Raw genomic sequence first — 14912 nt, 5'->3', positions numbered from 1 at the left:
AAAATTTGTATTTTAGGGACTTTCTTTGCAAAGTGACTGCACCACTGGAATAAATGAAAATAAATCTCAAGATTTAAACAGTATCATGTACACATGTAAATGTGAACCTCTTACACTAATAAATGTGTAAAGACCACATCATGGAACGAAAACGATATTTCGCCAGATGAAATTAAAAATCACTTCTGTTCAGTTGCAAGTAAAGTAATAAAAACTGACAAATCCGATGAAAACAATTTACACATTTTGCGCAAGTACTGTGACACCAAAATTAAATACGAGGCACAAGTTATACCTTTTTTGTCAGTCTCCAAAGTATATAATTCTCTAACTCACTTGAAAGAAAGTAGCACAAAGGGAACTGATGAAATAGACAGCAAAATTCTTAGATTATCAGCCCCACATATAGCGGAATCTCTAACGTATATTTACAATCTCTGTATTGAAAAAAGTGTTTATCCCAAAGCTTTCAAGGAAGCTAAAGTGATCCCCCTCTTTAAGGCAGGTGATAAAACAGATCCCTCAAATTTTAGACCGATATCCGTTTTACCAGTATTGTCAAAACTACTGGAAAAACATGTCAATGACCATATTATGATATACTTTACATCAAACAATTTGTTTCATGAAACTCAGTCTGGTTTTAGACCTAAACACTCGTGCCATACGGCACTGACAGAACTGGTGGACTCTTGGTTATCAAAAATCAACTCTAATAAGTTATGTGGAGCACTGTTTATGGACTTTGCAAAGGCATTTGATGTTATTGATCACGCCCTCCTTTTGCGGAAACTTTCCATTTATAGACTGCCACAGCCCACACAGACTTTTATAGCCTCAGTTCGAGCTCTGAAGCAATGCCAATTTTATATGGGGTCCCACAAGGCTCGGTCCTCGGACCTTTATTATTTTCTGTCTACATCAATGACTTACCATTACACATATCCTCTGGACAGTGTGATATGCTAGCTGATGATACTACTATTCATACCTCAGGTGATGATATTACTTCGGTAGTCGACACGCTTCAGAAGTGTGTCGATGATGCTGTAGAATGGACGCATTTAAACCACATGTCTCTCAATCCAGAAAAAACAAAGTATATGCTAATTACTACGCGTCAAAAACGACAAGTCATGTCGGAACCAAAGAAGTGCATTTCTGTTGATAGTCAGCTGATAAACCAGGTTAGTGAACACAAAATTTTGGGTGTAACTATTGACAACAATCTAACATGGGGCCCTCATGTAAGTAACTTATGTAAATCTACAGCAAAAAAAGTTCATCAGTCTGCAAAGATTAAACATTTTCTAAATTTTGATGCGCGCAGAACATTTTTTCAAGCGCATGTGCAGTCTGGAATAGACTATGCATCAACCCTTTGGGATTCTGCAAGTGATGCAGCTTTAAGACCCCTAAAATCTTTGCACAGACGCGGAGTAAAAGTTGTTCTGCTGAAAAACAGCACCCTCTCTAATCATGACTACAAAAAAGCTGAAATTCTTCCACTTTCATCCAGACTAGCGTTTAACAAGGCAAGGTTTATGCATAAAATAGTTCTTGGACGTGTACCAGACTATTTAACTAAAAGAATATTATTAACTGAGACTTCATCAAGCCGCACGAAGAAACTAAATGTTCCCCTCCCTAGAATTGACTTGTATAAAACTAGTCTGTCATATTCAGGTCCATTTCTGTGGAATGGTTTACCAGTCTCTCTCAGACAGCCACTTTCTGTTGCCAGTTTTAGAAGACATACTTTTTTGTATATGCTTTCATCGTCGTGTGGCACTTAATGCCTCGATCAGGTACTGCTGTTTGATAAGTACATGAAGATCTACTAGTATAATCATTTCATTTCAGTTAAGTGGGTTTTTTTTGTTGTTTTTTTTTCTTTCTCTCTCTCTCTCTCTCTCTCTCTGTTTACGTTGTTCTCTTCATGGATTTTGCACATACATTATGATTATGTGTACAATGTGTACATGTGTGTGTGTGTGTGTGTGTGTGCGTGCGTGTGTTTGTGTGTGTGTGTGTGTGTGTGTATGTGTGTGTGCGTGTGTCTGTGTGTGCGTGTGTGTCTGTATGTGCATGTATGTCTGTGTGTGTCTGTGTGCATGTGACCGTGTGTGTCAAAGTGTGTTTTAATGTATACTATTACCAATGACCATGTTGGCATGCATGCGATGAACATTTTTTTTTCTCTCTCTTTGTCTGATTTAATAACCATGTTTTTATGTTTTTGCTTTGCTTCTTCTTCTGCTTTAATATTATGCACTGCTTAGTTAATTCCCTCTTGGGCGAGGGCTGGATGAAAAAAGATCTTTGCTGTATCTACTCCATTACCCTCGAAAAATAAAGTTGGTTCGTTCGTTCGTTCGTTCGTTCTCTCTCTCTCTCTCTCTCTCTCTCTCACTTCTCCATATCGTCTGACGTGCCAGTGACACTTCGTAGCACATTGTTTAGAACTCTATTGTGTAATTCGTAGACGACAAGGACTTTTACCTTTACTGGCAAAGCTGGAACATTCCCTCTACAACGTCCAGTGTACGTGTGCGTATATTGTGTCTGCTTCTGCGTGTGTCTTAACATTTATAAGCATGTCGTCATTTGCTTCAGCCGCTGGACTGAATATCGGTCACTTGAACATTTGTCATCTTTTGAACAAAATTCCTGATCTCTGCGTGTTATTAAATCAACATTCTCCCATAACCCATTTGTTTGGGATTTCAGAGACTAGGCTAGACTCACGCATCTGTGATGATATGTTGCATGCGGATTCCTCATTATTCTGTAATCTGACGTGACAGTATGGAAGTACAACATACTGGTCTTACTGTTTATGTCCATGATTCCATAGCAAAGTTTGTTAAGCGCAGGGCTGATTTGGAAGTGAACAGTATTGAATGCCTTTGGCTCGAAATTTCGTATAAGAATTCGAATTCTTTTCTCCTCGTCTTTGTATATAGAAATCCCGCATCCCATTCAGCTTGGTCTGACGATTTTATTGATTTGATGGATAACATTAAAGGTAATAATCGTAATGTATTGTTACTTGGTGATTTAAACATCGACTTGCATAAAACCCAGACAGCCTGGCGCTCAGTAACGTCTCTCTTTGGATTCCATCAACTTGTGAACACCTCAACCAGATTGACTGATACAACATCAACGTTGATTGACCACATTTACACTAATGATACCTCGTCAAGCAAAAGCAAAGAAGCTCGTTTATATTGCTTATGCCACAACCCTCGTAAAATAAAATTTGATATGATTTGATTTGATTTGATTTGATTTGATTTGATCTCTCTCTCTCTCTCTCTCTCTCTCTCTCTCTCTCTCTCTCTCTCTCTCTCTCTCTCTCTCTCTCTCTTTTCAGCCAATGTCTGGTGCTCCTTACGGCAGTGACCCTGTTCAGCGCCTCCTGCCGCCGCCTGTCCACCCAACTGTAATGCAGGCTTACCTTAATTACATGCAGGCTTGCCGTTTGCAACAGCAGTTTTCTGTGCCTTACTAGTATTGAACAGTGTCTCGGAACTACTATCACAAACTACCTCGCAACCTTTATTTGTTTATTTGGTGTTTAACGTCGTTATATATCGCGACGGGGAATGGGGGGAGATGGTATAGAGCCACTTGTCAATTGTTTTTTGTTCACAAAAGCACCAATCAACAATTTGCTCCAGGGGCTTGCAACGTAGTACAATGTATTACCTTACTGGAAGAATGCAAGTTTCCAGTACAAAGGACTTTACATTTCTTACATTATGCTCAACTAAAATCTGTACAAAAATTGACTATATTCTATACAAGAAACTTAACAAGGGTAAAAAGAGAAACAGAATCCGTTAGTCGCCTCTTACGGCATGCTGGGGAGCATCGGATAAATTCTTCCCCCTAACCCGCATAGCGACTCCTCTTAGATTGTGTGTGTGTGTGTGTGTGTGTATGTGCATGTGTGTGTGTGTGTGTGTGTGTGTGTGTGTGTGTGTGTGTGTGTGTGTGTGTATGGGGTCGAAGCTGGCATTCTTTGATTTCGTGTGTTCACTCAACGGAAAAGTGTCATTGACAAACCTTGAAATCTTCTGCTGGTGCTTTTTTTTAAATTTTTTTTTTAAAGAATCCTGGTGACACTTCGTTGTGCTAACGATCTAGTCTCTGCTTACATCGCGTTCATCTGAACAGACTTCCTTCTGGCGTTCATTATAATTCTACTGTTAATAGTGTTTGTCGCAGAGAAGTGATAAGAAGACTGTTACTGACATGACGACACATTTTCCGTGCCGATCGGCTTTTCTACTTGTTTTTTTCCCTTCTTTCGTATAGCTCTTTCTCACTAGCGAGGCCGGAGGTGTGCACGAGTTTCGTCCCTTTGGTTCGGTAAGTTCCGGTTAAGATAGAGGCGGCAGTCGAGCGCATGAACGTGAAAGAATTGAAAGATTTTCTTCGGAAACATGGCCAACTTGTCAGTGGAAAAAAAGAAGAATTAGTGCGCAGAGCAAGAGGCACGTTTCAGCTGCGAAAAGATGGCAAGGATGCTATCGATAATGCTGTGGAAACAAATGATTCAAGTTAGCATTTGACAGACCACTTCGACTGTCAGTGTCACGAACTTGTAGCCTATGTGTTAAATGTTATCAATAATTATTGAGCACACGCGGAATTTGTGCGTGAATCAGTGAGTCCTTTTGATGCTTGGTAGTCATGCATTTATTGTTGTTAACTGGATGTGCGTATTGTCTAAGGCTAATGTCAGACGGAGCTCGCAAAACACGAAACAAAAGCCGAACAAAAGCAAAACAACACACAAAAGCACCATGTTTTGCTTTTGTTCGGCTTTTGTTTCGTGTTTTGCGAGCTCCATCTGACATTAGCCTAAGAGCAGTTTCACATTACCAGCTCATGGCTCTTTAATGTTACTTCAGTTGTTTTACTTTACATTGTTTACCAACTTTGTTAAACTGCTATTGTTTGTATATGTTTTAGATAAATAAAACCCAAACTGTATCAACTGCGTCTGTTGAAGTGTGTGTGATTATCTGTAAAACAAGTCATTCATCAAGCTTCAGATTCATCATGTCTTTATTCTTTGAATACATATATAATTATATAATACACTGCATTGTCGTTCCTCGGCAAATATTTCAGCCAACTGTGAATAAAAAAACAAAATGTAATCACACACAGGTAATAAATATTTTTCCCTTAAAAACATAAAAAGCATAGATACACACCACACGAACCCTATTTATAATTTCATGTACATAATCCCACGTTACAAAATAGTGCACTCCTTACAACACACGCTCACACCTGGTTGGTTTGCGTTCAACTTCTCAGACATATTCAGGCATGAAAATTCTCCGTATTTTCCGTATTTTTGAAAAAAAATAAACCGTATTTTTTTTATTTTCCGTATTTTTCCTTTTTTTTAATTTTTATTTTTTTAATTTTTATTTATTTTTTTTTTTTTTCCTAATCATAGTTATAGTAAAATAGTTTTGGGGCCATGTTTGAATCTAATTTTAAGGCTCAGATAGCCCCAGATTGCACCAAATTGCACCCTTGAAAAAAAAAATGTCCGGGGGGGCATCCCCCCGGACCTCCCTAGAAGTCTTGGCGCTTTGCGCCTGCGAAACTTGGCGCTACGCGCCTTCGAATTTTGTTTTCAGTATTTTTTTTTTTTTTCAGTTTACATGCCTGATATTTTAACTGGATACAAAAATTTGGAGTACAAACCAGCATCAGTTTTCATGCATACTAGTTTTATAATTTCTGTCTTCCATGCATTGGGAATGTAAGCATCAATGAGTGACATACACAGAGTCAATGACTGAGATTTATAGTGACACTAGAGACTACAGTCATACTGAGACACGGCAGTCCTTCTTACATAGTTACAGCTCATGTGCCTGTTACTGTTTCACACAGACAAGAGCAAAATGCACTAATGATTGAAGGAAGTATGTTGTACAACAACATTCTTTTACACTTTTATGTACATGAACAAATAATACCCATCTGATTAACTAGACGAGAAAGTCACTCTGTCAAGTTGCACAAAATCTTGTCATTTTCTAAAAGAAAGAGTAACACGTAGGCGCTGCTCCCAAGCTCTTTTCAGTTGCTTGTTTGTTGGAAGTTTATGTAGCCTGACAACTCTTCCTTCAATAATTTTTTTACGATAGTTATGGCAAATGACACAGTACTGCTTTCCACCACCACACACTCTGAGCGAGCTATCTTTCAGTGCAGACGCCATGATGTAGAAGATACCGGAACTAACCCAGCGTTTCTCCTTCGTTGAAGAGCATGGAAAGATAACTCGTACTTGACTGGAAGTGAGAAAGAGCTATACCGTGCGTTTTTAGTAGTTTAATTTGTTTTGCTTTTTATTATTCTACGAGATAATACTCACTAATATTCTTTTGTAGAGATTATTGTTGTTGTGTTTTGTTCATTTTATGACTGTGTCTATGAATTCCTGGCCCGTGAAAGATGGTCTCAGAATTGGGCATTTAAATATAAATCATGCCATAAATAAGCTGGATGAGGTAGCAACTATTCTACTCAATTCAGGCAAATATTTTCACATTTTTGGTCTCTCTGAGTCAAGATTAAACAGTAACAACACGGATGCGGAAGTTAAGATTGAAGGATATAATGTTGTACGTCGAGACCCTACGTCAACACGAGAAACTGGTTTGCTAGTTTATATTCACGAGTCTTTATCATTTCATAGACTTCATCACTTAGAGCAGCATTCAGTTGAAACAATATGGCTAGAATTAAAATTGCCTAAATCAGCACCAATATTGATAGGTTTCTGCTACAGGAATCCAGCTGAACATATTAACTGGTTTGATAATTTTGATGATATGATGGACGCTGTCAGTCTTGAATCCAGAGAAATTATACTTTTGGGGGATTTTAATCTTGATTTAGTGAAACCCAACAAATGCTGGATGGAAAGGTTAACCCTGCATGATTTACAACAGTTAGTAACGATTCCAACAAGAGTTACAGCTACCTCATCTACGCTTATAGACCATATCTATGTGTCAACTCGAGCTAACATTATTGAAACCTCAGTTCCAAGTTTTAGCTGTAGTGATCATTTTCCAGTGTGCCTCACGTGGTCGAAAAAAGGGGTTAGAATCCCAAAACGAAAACATAAATTTATAACATATAGGTTATTTTCAAAACTTGATCAAGATTCATACCTTTCGGAACTCAGTTGTACACATTTTTCAATGATTGTTATGGAGTGGTATAGCCCGGTTTTTAGACAATCATAAATGCCTCTACACAACTCTATAAATTTAGTATTTGTTTACAGACTTGAATGTAATCTGAATAGTTGTCCGCTACCGTAGCTTACAAGGCACAAGCGCACACGCACTCACACACGCAAAAACCTGGTGTTAAATGGATCTTGACACTGCCAAGACTAATTATTATTAGTTTACAAAGCTTTTTACATCACAAAATCCTTTCCGGGCTTCGACCAGTACTCTAGGCCGACAACACCGCAAGAAACTCTACAGTCCAAGACGCAGACACCTTTTGGCTCAAACAAAGCAGCTTAACAGGTAAGACGAATAGGTATTCTACTGTACGTTACCCTACTGCCATCTTTCGGCTTTCAAGATGTTGGTATGGCTGTAAGTCCTTCAGACGACTGACAAGGATGCACCAGTCCTCACGACACCGCGACCATTGCTTGACGTAGTCCTTGATCCTTCCAGTTCGTCTCGGCGGCTAACTGTAGAACCCTGCCAGCTCTCCATGCCATGGTCATGTCCACAAGCCGCAGTTGACTGGTTCAGTTCAGCCTCCGGCGATGAAAACCCCCCAGTTGGAACACTGTAAAGTTTATAGTCCATAAATCAACTTGTCTTTAGTTTCTTTCACTCGCACAATAAAAATACTCACTCGTCCAACATATTAAGCTGCATGAGCCAATATAATTATTTACACGTTAATTCCTGTTTTCTAAAGCCAAGAAAACGTTACGTAAAACCCTCACATGTTTAAGCAGTGTAGCACAATATCTTAGGCCTACACAATAACGTTAAACACAGAAACAGTCACTCTTCTCACATACGACAACATGACATGAAAATATAACCGGTTTCAAACATACCTCAAAAGAGTGTAAAGCCAACATTTAGTACAGTCGCCGGCCTGGCATGAATATGAAAATGGAAGATATCACGTAGACTGATAGGGAAAGTTCGTCAGTCTTCATCCTTCTTCAGTCAGATACCTAAAACAGGAGCCCGTCTGCTAACGTGTTACGAAAAACATGAGTCGAGCTTGGCTCCTTGACGGCGACTGATTTTACAAAGTCGTTCTTGCTATGACATTGCCAGTGAGCTGTCGTCTGCATTACTTGCACGTGAAAAACCTTGTCAGTTACACAAGGTTCAACTGCGGTCAACGCGACGGTATGCAGCCTATAGCCCTTTCCAATGTCTGACCATCGCTATAGTCTATTCTATTTACAACAATACACATTACCAAAAATACGAGTAAACCGCTTCGTAACATCACCCCCTTTCCTCAAAAGAAAATGAATTGTTGAAAAAACGATGAAATTTTCTGAATCTCGATCAGAGATTATCCAAAAAGTCAAAAGAATTATATACAGGCGTCATGTTCAGAAGCTGTTTAAAAAAATATCATGAACGAAACTCGAGTAAGACCTTGGCCTTGCAAGAATATGCCAGTCAACACATCAAATCAAAAATCAAATCAAATCTGAAAATGTTACTGGACAAACAGGACACACAAAACAATCATTCACACCCGTGTAAGCGCACGTGCCTTGAGATAGAAAACAATACTGCTAAAGGGTCAAACAAACAAACACTATTGGGCGCCAGATGTTATGGAGTGGTATAGCCCGGTTTTTAGACAATCATAAATGCCTCTACACAACTCTATAAATTTAGTATTTGTTTACAGACTTGAATGTAATCTGAATAGTTGTCCGCTACCGTAGCTTACAAGGCACAAGCGCACACGCACTCACACACGCAAAAACCTGGTGTTAAATGGATCTTGACACTGCCAAGACTAATTATTATTAGTTTACAAAGCTTTTTACATCACAAAATCCTTTCCGGGCTTCGACCAGTACTCTAGGCCGACAACACCGCAAGAAACTCTACAGTCCAAGACGCAGACACCTTTTGGCTCAAACAAAGCAGCTTAACAGGTAAGACGAATAGGTATTCTACTGTACGTTACCCTACTGCCATCTTTCGGCTTTCAAGATGTTGGTATGGCTGTAAGTCCTTCAGACGACTGACAAGGATGCACCAGTCCTCACGACACCGCGACCATTGCTTGACGTAGTCCTTGATCCTTCCAGTTCGTCTCGGCGGCTAACTGTAGAACCCTGCCAGCTCTCCATGCCATGGTCATGTCCACAAGCCGCAGTTGACTGGTTCAGTTCAGCCTCCGGCGATGAAAACCCCCCAGTTGGAACACTGTAAAGTTTATAGTCCATAAATCAACTTGTCTTTAGTTTCTTTCACTCGCACAATAAAAATACTCACTCGTCCAACATATTAAGCTGCATGAGCCAATATAATTATTTACACGTTAATTCCTGTTTTCTAAAGCCAAGAAAACGTTACGTAAAACCCTCACATGTTTAAGCAGTGTAGCACAATATCTTAGGCCTACACAATAACGTTAAACACAGAAACAGTCACTCTTCTCACATACGACAACATGACATGAAAATATAACCGGTTTCAAACATACCTCAAAAGAGTGTAAAGCCAACATTTAGTACAGTCGCCGGCCTGGCATGAATATGAAAATGGAAGATATCACGTAGACTGATAGGGAAAGTTCGTCAGTCTTCATCCTTCTTCAGTCAGATACCTAAAACAGGAGCCCGTCTGCTAACGTGTTACGAAAAACATGAGTCGAGCTTGGCTCCTTGACGGCGACTGATTTTACAAAGTCGTTCTTGCTATGACATTGCCAGTGAGCTGTCGTCTGCATTACTTGCACGTGAGAAACCTTGTCAGTTACACAAGGTTCAACTGCGGTCAACGCGACGGTATGCAGCCTATAGCCCTTTCCAATGTCTGACCATCGCTATAGTCTATTCTATTTACAACAATACACATTACCAAAAATACGAGTAAACCGCTTCGTAACAATGATGTATAATTATACTGACCCCGACGAAGCATTTGATTTATGGTACAACTTGTTTATAAAAGTATATGATAAACATGCACCATTTCGAACCTCTCGTGTGCAGCAACATCCCAAACCTAAGTGGCTTACAGACGACATTCAACATGCGATTGATTACCGCGATTTTCTTAAACGGAAGGGAAAAGAAGAAGAATACAGAAAACAGAGAAACAAAGTAACGTCCATGAAACGTGCAGCTCGTAGAAAGTATTACCGTGAGCTCGCTGCATCCAGTTCAAAACAAAACTCAAAAGCCATCTGGAAGGTGATCAACCAATTATCTCGTAAAGATACAGTAAAATCTTCCGTTATTGATATACCTGCTGATGATCTGAACATTCATTTTACTTCTATTGTTGACAAAATAATTACAACTGATAGATCGAAACAGAATAATCCGGACAAGTTGAAACAGTTTTGTGATTCAAAAAATATTACCCATAATTTAGACATTCCTCTGCTATCTGTTAGCGAAGTCTTCCATTATCTGTTGTACTTAAAACAAACAGGTACTCGTGGTTTGGATAATCTTGATGGGAAAATTCTGAAGTTGTCTGCCCCTTTTATTGCAGAATCCCTTACATATGTTTATAATTTGTGCCTTGACAAATCCTACTTTCCCACCAAATTAAAGGAGGCGAAAGTAATCCCGCTATTTAAATCAGGTAGTTCTTCTGACCCCGCCAATTACAGACCAATCTCAATTCTTCCTGTTTTATCAAAACCACTTGAAAAACACATATTTACACACTTGACCACTCATTTGAAGAAATACGATCTTATACATTCCAACCAGTCAGGTTTTAGAGAAAATCATTCGTGCCACACAGCATTAACAAACCTTCTTGAAAGTTGGCTTAGTAGCATTAATAATAATCAACTCTGTGGTGTCTTATTCGTCGATTTTGCTAAAGCTTTCGACGTTATTAATCATGAATTACTATTAAGAAAATTAGTTGAATATAGAATGTCACCCCAAACCTTATGCCTGCTCTCCTCTTTCTTAGCTGGGCGAGAGCAGTCTGTCTGCGTTAATTCAACCGTATCCAGCAAAAGACCTGTGTTATACGGGGTTCCCCAGGGCTCTGTCCTTGGACCACTACTCTTTTCCCTGTATATTAATGATCTTCCTCTTAGTATTAATGATGACTGCGAACTCTTTGCTGACGATACGACCCTACACACTACTGATAAAAAATTAGACAAAGTTTATTCATCGTTGCAGAACAGTGTAGATGATCTCATTCATTGGACGGAGTATAACCACATGAGTCTTTACCCTAAAAAGACCAAATACATGTTAATAACAACAAGACAAAAGAGACAAAACATACGAAACAATCCTCATTCCATATTAATTGGTAACGACGCAATAGAGGAGGTAGGAGATCATAAAGTTTTGGGAGTAAATATCGATAATAATTTGTCTTGGGCCCATCATGTTCGGTCGGTATGTAAAACAATGTCCAGAAAAATATATCAGTTAAATAGAATTAAACACTTTCTAGATCAGCACTCAAGGTTATCATACTTCAACGCATATATACAAACCATCACAGATTATTGTTCAACCATCTGGGACTCTGCCAGTGCTAATATTTTAAAACCATTGTATAGTTTACATAGGCGAGCGCTGAAACTAATTTTACTGAAACAATCAAGTCTTGTATTTGATGATTATAAGAAACTTAAGATTCTCCCACTAAAAGAAAGATTTAAATTAAATGAAGGCGTGCTCCTTCACAAAATACTTTCCGGCCGTGCACCACGAACTTTCGTTGCAAACTTTAAAGTCAAACCAAACCGAAAGTTAACTTTAACGTCCCAATTCCAAGGATAGATCTCTTCAAATCAAGCTTAGCCTATTCTGGTAGCGTCCTGTGGAATTCTCTCCCGGAATTTGTGAGAGTCCCAATGAGTCTCAATACTTTCAAAAAACACCTTTCACTGTATTTAATGTTAAATTACGAAAAATCACAGTGATGGAAGACTTCGTTTGGTTATATTTTCATTTGTCCAAAGCATCAATGTTCATTATATCCACACAAAACCACTCAAAGCTTAAATAACACATTTACTCATGCATGTGTATTCAGCATTGTTTTCACTACGTTACATATACGACGCTTTATATTTGTGTATAATATGTAATGTGTAAATATTCATATGTTATTGTTTTTCTCTACCTTTCTTTCTACGTTAATATCCGTGTAAATATGTGATTAGATTAGTCCCCTTTCTGGGCGAGGGCTGGTTGAAAAAAAGCTCGTTGTATTGCTTATGCCACAACCCTCGAAAAATAAAATTTGATTTGATTTGATTTGATCTTTCTCTCTCTCTCTCTCTGTAAAATAGGCGACCTTCGGTCTGGACGTAATAATTTAGTTTCTGAACAGTGTTGAGCGTTGTATCTGCTCCCTGCATAGACACAAACAGCATCAATTGCATCAACTAGTGTGTTTGTGTGTGTGTGTGTGTGTGTGTGTGTGTGTGTGTGTGTGTGTGTGTGTGTGTGTGTGTGTGTGTGTGTGTGTGTGTGTGTGTGTGTGTGTGTGAGTGCGTGCGATTTTATTGATTTGATGGATAACATTAAATGTAATAATCGTAATGTATTGTTACTTGGTGATTTAAACATCGACTTGTATAAAACCCAGACAGCCTGGCGCTCAGTAACGTCTCTCTTTGGATTCCATCAACTTGTGAACACCTCAACCAGATTGACTGATACAACATCAACGTTGATTGACCACATTTACACTGATAATACCTCCATGGTGTCAAACGTGAAAACTGTACCTTGTTCAATATTTTGTTCTTGGTCGTTCAAGTTGCCTAAGCCGGTGCACAAGGGCCATACAACTATTGAATACAGAAGCTTTAAAAAGTTTGATGAAACCAAGTTCTTCTTTGATCTCAGTTCAGCACCATTTTACTCTGTGTTTAATCATGTTGTTGCTGACGAGGCATTAGGCGCCCTTTTAGATATACTTTATCCTATAGTGGATAAGCATGCCCCACTACGTCACCACAGAGTGAAATATCCATCTCTTCCCCCATGGTTGACGGAACAGATTATTGAAGCCATGTCCCTGCGTAGTTTTTACAAAGCAAACAACATGAAGTCTGACTTTAAGAAACAAAGGAATAAAGTGACAGAATTAACACGTGAAGCAAAAGCAAATTATTCTAATAAATTAATCGAGGACAAGAAAGATATTGCAACAGTTTCGCGTGCTGTAAATAGCATATTAGGTAAATCTAAACAGAACTCAAATCGGTCTGCCCCAACCATCTCCCCTGAAGATTTTAATAACCATTTTTTTGTCCCTTGCCAATAGGCTAGATGAATCTGCAAAATGCGACAGTCCTGATTCTGATTTTGAAGTCTCTCTCTCAAAATTACATGATTTTTTGTAGTGACAAATGTAAACCAGACGATTTTTTTACTATTCCAGACATGGCAGTGCATGAGGTAGGTAAGGCGCTAGAAGGCCTTGAAAATAAAAAATCCATGGGTCCGGACATGATTCCTGCTTGCTTGGCCAAATTAGCTCTACCATATATTGTGGAGCCACTCACCTATGTGTATAATCTCTGCATAAAGCAAAATACTGTACCTAGTTTATTAAAGAGAGCAAAAGTAATTCCACTCCATAAAGGTGGAAATTTATCCGACCCAAATAATTTTAGACCCATTTCCTTATTACCCATTTTATCCAAACCATTGGAAAAGCATATTCACAAACATTTGCTCGCGTACATAGAAAGCAGAAACCTTTTCCATCAATTTCAATCTGGTTTTCGAACAAATCACTCTTGTCACAGCGCCCTTACCACGCTATGCGACACCTGGTTGTCTGCAACAAACCGATCTGAAATCAGTGGTGCTGTGTTTCTTGACTTTAAAAAAGCGTTTGATCTTGTTGATCATTCAATTTTATTGAAGAAATTACAGTTGTATATCAGAAACAGTTCAGTGTGTAACTTTTTTGCTTCCTATTTACAGGACAGATCTCAATGTACTGCCCTAAACTGTAAAATATCTACTGAGGAGACTGTGAAATGCGGGGTGCCTAAAGGGTCAGTGCTTGGGCCGATCTTGTTCTGTCTGTATATCAATGATCTGCCACTGCACATTTCTGATAGCAATGTAAGAAGTGATTTTTTTGCTGACGATTCTTTTCTTCATTCAAGTGGAAAGTCTGTTCCAGTAATAGAGTCCTCCCTTCAAACAGCTTTAAACGATGTAAATAACTGGTGTAGTGCCAATGCTATGCTTGTCCATCCAATAAAAACTAAAAGTATGGTAATTGCAACCAGACAAAAACACCAGATTTCTCCACTCAAACTAAATCTTACCTGGTACGCAATCAATTGAACAAGTTCAACAGCATCGCGTTTTAGGGGTAATTATTGATTGTGAATTCAAGTGGCAGGCACAATTACAGCATATTTGCAAGAAAGTAGCCAAGAACGTTTTCCTCCTATCCAAGTTAAAGCAATTTACGGACAGAAGGACTCTGGAAATGTTCCACCATGCTCCTGTAGTGCCTCACATCAATTATGTGTTGACGCTCTGGGATGGCAGCAGTGATGTCCACTTGAAAAAGTTAGACTCTCTATCGTCGCTCGGCTAAACTCATCGTAAAGGATAATGCCCCAACAGATATGAAATTAAAAATGCTTAA

This window comes from Littorina saxatilis, linkage group LG1, assembly GCF_037325665.1.
Source record: "Littorina saxatilis isolate snail1 linkage group LG1, US_GU_Lsax_2.0, whole genome shotgun sequence".
Classification (NCBI taxonomy): Eukaryota; Metazoa; Mollusca; class Gastropoda; order Littorinimorpha; family Littorinidae; genus Littorina; species Littorina saxatilis.
Note: the sequence above shows the minus strand (reverse complement) of the source record.